Genomic DNA, 7,148 nt, shown 5'->3' on the forward strand with positions numbered 1-7,148 from the left:
AGGCTTTTGCAATAAGTTGCTTGGTGGATGTAAAATATGGGTTAATAAAATTCACAAAAAAGATAATTTTTAAAAAAAATGCATTTAACTCAATGAGAAGGCTAAATTGCATTGCAGTTGAGGCATTTTAGCTCTGCAATAGCATATACATCACCCTACCTTGTAAGACTCTATTACAAGGAATCTTAGTGCAGTTGCATTAGGGTGAGCAGTTAAAAAATGCGCTGGAACCGGTAACTTTACCACCTCCTTCCTAATAGTGGATTTGTGTTGACTTATCCTATCACGTACAGATTGTATCGTTTTCCCCACATATGCCAGTCCACATGGACACTTGAGTAAATAACCACATAATCCGAGTCACATATATAGTGACATTTAATGGCAAACCTGCAACCAGAACAGGGATGGATGAAGGAATCTGTGCGTATTACACTTGAACACTGATCCCATCTACCACAAGGGTAGATGCCATTTCTCAAAGGTACGAGTAACCTCTGTGGATCACTATGTTTAGTACCCAAATCAGCTCTTACCAGCCTATCACACAAACTACGGGGACGTCTATAAGATAGCAAAGGAAAAAGAAATATATGTAACTAAGTAGAACAAAGTACATTGTAAGACACTCAGTTGAGGTTATTACTTAGGAAACCCATTATCCAGTAAGCTCCAAATTACAGGAAGGCCATCTCCCATAGACTCCATTTTAATCAAATAATTACCTTTTTAATGATTTTCTTTTTCTCTGTAGTAATAAAACAGTACCTTGTACTTGATCCCAACTAAGGTGTAATTCATTCCTAATGGAGGCAAAACAATCCAATTGGGTTTAATTCATTTTTAATCACTTACCTTATACCTAAAATGCACCAGCTGCTAGGTAGCTGCTACAGAGTGATCCTCTTCCTTCTTCTGTCTTCTTCTTTCTGTCTTTCTGTCTTCTTCTTTCGCAATAGAGTGAAAAGCTAAACTTTAACAAAAAACCCTGCTTTTTCACGCTACTGCACATGCGCCAGCCCCGGGATTCCGAAGACAGAAGACGGAAGGAAGAGGATCGATGGTCTGTTGAATTACTCTTAAAACAAATTCCAAGAGCTGTAACAGAATATTAGTTGTAGTTCAAAAAAAGGCCTTATATAAGTGATGTAGTAAAAGTTGCATTCCAGCCCTCTTTATCTGGACTAATGTCACAAAGCACAGAACCTGTCTTATGTGCACAGTGATATGCGGTTGCCATTTAAATCAATTTAAGTCCTTACAGGAGTCAAACAGGCATTTTGTCTACTGGCAGAAAAACAGTGTGTGCCATTAACCTTCACCTTTGAGGGATGTTAAACATTGTAGTTTAGTATCACTGGCCTTTGGCTCTGATGGTATGCTGGATGTTCAGCAGGTCTGGGCTGGTATTCACAACAGGCCCAGGCATTTCAAGTATACAAAGATCTGAACAGCCCCCCACCGGCCCAATAAATAGTGATGGTCTATGGCATCTGGCATTTGCCAGAATTCATAGATTGCCAGTCCGCCCTGATGTTCAGTCACAACTGGAGAGTCCCACTCCAAACTTACAAACACATGCTGAATTATTATAGATTGTATCACATAGTGATACATTCATTTATTAAATTTGCTCTGTCTGTCTGTGCTCACAGGATAGGACATTGTTGCTAAACAGTAAACATGTATACATGTTTATACATGTAACATATATAAGAAGGCTTAAAAAAAATGACAATACAGTTATACCTGCACAGTCAATGTGTTTTTGGATGTGGGCTGGGTCAGTGACCCTGATGCCAGACAAAAGGGGTACGCCTTCGAAACGTTGCTGCTACACTTTCAATTAACACGCAGGGGCTAAGCCCCACTTGCACTATATACGTTGTGCCAATGTCTCCTTTCCTGGGTCAGTGTCCCTGACACCCAGATAATATATTAGTTGCAGGCAGAGGCAGAAAAAGAAGACTAATAATTAAAAAACGAACAAAAAAAAATTGTAAAGCAAAAAGTAAAAAAAGCTTTAGGGGAACTCCCATACACCCATACACAACTTAAAGGAGAACTAAAGCTTAACTAAATAAATAGGTTAGAGGTGTTATACATTATGTTTGGGGCTTCTGCACCAGCCCAAAGTAACCACAGCCCTTTAGCAGGGAAGAACTGTCTGAGATGCCCCCAGCAGCTCCTCATCTTCTTTTCTGCTGATTCCCAGCACATGCTCTGGGCTGCTGTCAGATACTCAGCCTGCCTTCAGCCTGATTCCCCCAAATCCCACAATTCCCTGTACACCTGATGTCAATAAAGAAATGAACATCACAGTGCAATGCATTATGGATATTGCAGTCCCTGCATGCTGTCTGTAAGGCTGATGCTACACGTGGTGTTTTCATGCTGCGTATTTTCTCAGCCTAAAAACGCAGCACAAGCCACACAGCCCCTGACTATGGCGTTTTTCAGCCTAGTACTGGTGACGTAGCAAATCCCGTTTCCATGGTGCTAATAGTGCGAAATAGTAAAAACGCTGCGTATTTCCGCTAGGTCTGGCAGCTGCCTTTGTGTACACATAGGAATAGCTTGCTGTGCAAATACTGGCGTATTTCGGCAAACGCTTGGAAAATCCGTGGTAAGGCGTTTTCTAGCGTATTTACGCATTGTGTGGTTTGCTTCGAGTCTTTTCAAGTTATTCCTATGGATGATGATATTGAGCGTTTTTCAGCCGCCGAGAGAATTCGAAAATACACAGCGTAAAAACGCCACGTGTGGCATCAGCCTAAGTTGTGGAGAAGTTGTTACAATTTGTAACATCAATGTTTTAGTCCTTCCTCCCGTGCAAGATTTTCAAATGATGCAGAACAAGAAGAACTGGTTAGGAGCTGCATTTCAACATATAAAATGGTATTTTTCACTGCACTGTGCATGTGTAAGCCCCAGAATTGCAAATAAAGAAGACAGGAGGAAGAAGGTTGCTTGCTTGCAGGTGCAGTTTTTTGCTGACAGGGGCACCAGCCCGGGGAATCAGGTAAGTGTTTACAATCACTGGGGGTGCCTAACATTTGGCAGCCCCCCCACCCCCAGTGATCATACATTTCCTTCCTTTAATAAAGTTAATTGAATGAATGTTACATTCACTATAACATTGCATTTATATATATTTTTCACCCACTTACACATGTTGTTTACTAATAAAGCTACTTTATTACCAGCTCTCTTTTTGCTAGCAACAATAAAAGTGATATAGATTATATTATAGCATAAATGCATTCTTGGCCAGCAGAGCACAAAAACAAGCCCTACTTATAGTGGCAACAAATAATAGCGGCTTATTTCGAGTATGTTTATTCCCCCCTCCAGCTGAATGTTACACAAAGCTGTGCTGGCAGTTCAGTTGCAGGAAGAAGCTCTGCTGTAGGAGACAAACCCCTTGTACTGGAATCTATAGATCTCCGCTCAGGCACGAGTCCCACCCACAGATCTATTACACAAGTCACTTACCAGTAGGGCTCTCTCACAAAGCTGCAGACTTCACAAACGTTGCAGTTCTGTTACTATATTCAGCACTTCCTTTCCCTTCCCCAACAGCTTTGCCTTTTATATTAAATAATAAATCCACAAATGCTCTGAGGAACATGTGGAATACTGAGTGCAAGGCAAAGCAACAAATCTGACATTGCTTCCTGCCTTCAGCTGATAATGTCTGGGCAGCTGTGATTGGTGGGACTTTGGAATACAAACAACTCTGTGCAGCATGCAGGGGAAAACTAGTTGGGGAATGTAGCTCTTAAAGGGAAATCGCCACTCCAGTGAACATTTAAAATGCATTCCCTTCTACAGTATGCTTTTGTTTTTTTGCAGATAACAATAAACATTTTATTATATGGCTTTTTAGCCGTATAATAACTGCACTGACGTCAGTATGGGGATCATTTACCAATGTCTCAGATACAAGTACAGGTAAGGGAAAGCTCCAAATTACAGAAAGCCTGTCTCCGACAGACTCCATTTTAATCAAATAATTCAGATTTTTAAAACTGATTTGCTTTTTTTTCTGTAAAAATAAAACAGTGTTTTGTATTTGATCCCAACTAAGATATAATTATGCCTTACTGGATGCAAAATAATCCTATTGGGGTTGATTAATATTTGATTTTTAGTAGACTTAAGGTATGAAGATCCAAATGATTTTCTAGAAAAAAAACAAATGTCAACAACAGAAAAGTTAAGTTTTATATCTGAAGAAAAATCCAACCTCCCAATTCACCTTTACGAACAAATAAAAGAGTATATCAATACACTACAAATAACAAAGTTAGAAAGAAAACTTACCTGGTTTGAAACTCTGATCAACAAGAATACTTATATCCCAAGGCCTCTGTCATTTTTCTACAAAAAACTGATAGCAAAACATGACATCAAACCACCATTTGCTGAAAAATGGGAAAAAGATCTTAATATCAATTTAACCCCAGAAAACTGGGAAAACATATGCCAAAACAATTCCAAAATATTCACCTCAACGAAGTTACAAGAATTCAACTATAAACTACTTTCAAGGTGGTATATGACCCCAGTTAAACTAAAAAAAATGTTTGATATAATTGACATGTGTTGGAGATGCAACTCTGAAATAGGAACCTACGAACACCTATGGTACAAATGTAAAAAATTAGAACAATATTGGGAACATATTCAAAATATTATTGAGAAATTCTTCCCCAAAGAACTAGAATTTAATTCTACATCAATACTTTTACTATATGATTCTAAAAAAAATGATATAATCTCCAATGCTCTGATTAAATACATTATCACGACAGCTAAAGCAATCATCCCAAGAAAATGGAAAGACACAGAACCACCGACAACAGCTGAATGGATTCACCTACTAGAAGACTCTAAAAACATGGAAGAATCTATAGCATACAAACGTGGAAATGTATTTAAACACTTTCAAAATTGGAGATTATGGTCTGAATACATAGAGTCTAAACAGGGAATATAAAATACCTATATATATGAGTTGCAACTCCAACGATGTAAATACTATAACAGAATTACAATGTTATTTGCATGTTTATCACATAAAGAACATCTTGTTTAAACCAGAGCAATATATTGTCATTTACTGAAAATTGTCTCTAAATTAAGTTTGAATAACACAATAGCAAGATATTGTAAAACAATAATGCCTTGTCATGTTACTTGTATCCTGTCTTTACCTACCCTTATCCTATTTCCCCTCCCCCTCTTCATTCTGTACCCCAAAACCTGAAAACTAATAAAAAGTTAATTGAAAAAAAAAAGGTATGAAGATCCAAATTACAGAAAGACCCCTTATCCGGAATACCCTTGGTCCCGAGCATTCTGGATAACGGGTCCTATACCTCTACTAGAGCACTTAGGGATGCAAATTATTATTACTGCTGGGCTCTTACACATTTGGGGCTTTCTTTCCTGTGTCCCCCCTTTGTGGTGGATCCATTATACATTCCACTGATGATGAATGCAGCAAGAAATGCAGCTCATTTTTCCAGATCGAATTCAGGCTTGGACTGGCAATCTGTGGGTTCTGGCAAAGGCTGTTGTAAAATACTATAGACAGTCACTATTTAGTGGGCTGATGGGGGGATGTTTGGGCCTCTGTTTACTTGAAATGCCGGGGTCTATTTTGAGCCCCAGTCTGGGCCTGGAACACAGGGTTCAATGCTTGTATGCGCCTCAGTGAGTACAGTGCTGTCCGGAAGAATAGCTTAACAGTCTGTTTAAGGGGTTGTTCACCTTTGAGATAACCTTTAGTATGATGCAGAGAATAATATTCTGAGACAATTTGCAATTGGTCTTAGTGTTTTATTATTTTCAGTTTTTTAGTTACAGTATTTCACTTTTTGTGTCCAAATTACCTTAGCAACCAGGAGCAGTTTGAATGAGAGGATGGTAAATGAATAGCAGAGGGTCTGAATAGAAAAACAAGTTATAAAAAGTAACAGTAACAATAAAACTGTAGCCTCACAGAGCAATTGTTTTTTGGTTTCCGGGGTCAGTGACCCCCTATTTGAAAGCTGCAAAGAGTTGGAAGAAAAAGGCAAATAGATAAAAAAAATCTATAAGAAATAAATAATGAAGACCAATTGAAAAGTTGCTTAGAACAGGCCATTCTATAACATAATAAAAGTTAACTTAAAGGTGAACTACCCTTTTAATCAGGAGCCCTGGGACCGCTTGAGAAAACCCCCCTTGGTAAAACGGGGAGCCCTGGGATACCGACCTGGGAACTTTCTGCTGTGGGATAGACAGGGAACCTTATCACAGCAGAGAGGATTCCAATAATTAAGTACAAACAAGGATTAGGCAAATGCGTTGTCAAAAACAAGCAATAGGGCAGGCCTGGCAGCAAGAAAAGGAAGTCGGTAACAGGCAGAAGGCCAAACTGTATTACCACAAAGCCAGCTCAGGCAAGGTTCAGAAGAAACAAATGTTCAAATGTTCTCACCAAATGTCGTAATCGCGTAGCACTGTGTGACAGAACGTGCTTATGTCCAGACGCCAGTGTAAGCATGCACATATGGACCCAGGAACAGGTGCGCCGACAGGTAGGAAGGGATGCCGCTCTCCTGGGCTGTGTTTCTTCCTGTGTTCCCCCATGGTGAAACTCATGAAGGATTCATTTTAGGGGGTTGCAGAAAGAAATGCCCGTATGTAAGAGCCCTAATGATTGAGCACAAGTTATGTGCAGGACAAGGGACACCTATATGTTCCCCCAGCCTGCCCCTCATAAATACAGCACTTTTAGATCATGTTCCACTTGTGTTTAGTGCTTGCACACGCCTCAGTAAGTACTGTGCAATCCAGAAGGACGGGCTGCATACCCCTATGTTGGAACACATGAAACATTCACCAAAGATGGACACAGGAAGAAAAGCCCATGCATAAAGGCCCTAATGATTGAGCACAAGTTAGGGGCAGGACAGGAGACACCTACATGGTCCCCCAGCCTGACCCTTGCAAATACAGAACTAGTGGTCAATTAATTAAGGAGAATGTGGATCTAAAGAAGAAGGAAAGGTACACAGACTGGCCTGTATATGGTCAGCTAAAGGTTCATTTCCAATCACAAGAGGAGAGTGGAAAATGTAATTTTGCATGCAAAT

General features: G+C 39.6%; 1 protein-coding gene across 4 annotated transcripts in view; it reads right to left on the reverse strand.

Moving 5' to 3' along the window:
* sts (steroid sulfatase) overlaps positions 1-3,715 on the reverse strand; it is a 106,714-nt gene extending 102,999 nt beyond the window's left edge. For 2 of the 4 annotated variants that reach the window (XM_031896683.1, XM_002938968.5), the window contains exon 1: positions 3,496-3,714. The gene's annotated coding sequence lies outside the window, so the exon portion shown is untranslated. Of the gene's footprint in view, positions 1-855; positions 1,099-3,495 lie in introns of all 4 variants that reach the window. The other 2 variants (XM_018091434.2, XM_031896684.1) reach the window with 2 other exon arrangements.
* Between the last annotated feature and the right edge of the window lie 3,433 nt (positions 3,716-7,148).

The sequence above is a fragment of the Xenopus tropicalis genome, chromosome 2, assembly GCF_000004195.4.
Source record: "Xenopus tropicalis strain Nigerian chromosome 2, UCB_Xtro_10.0, whole genome shotgun sequence".
Lineage (NCBI taxonomy): Eukaryota > Metazoa > Chordata > Amphibia > Anura > Pipidae > Xenopus > Xenopus tropicalis.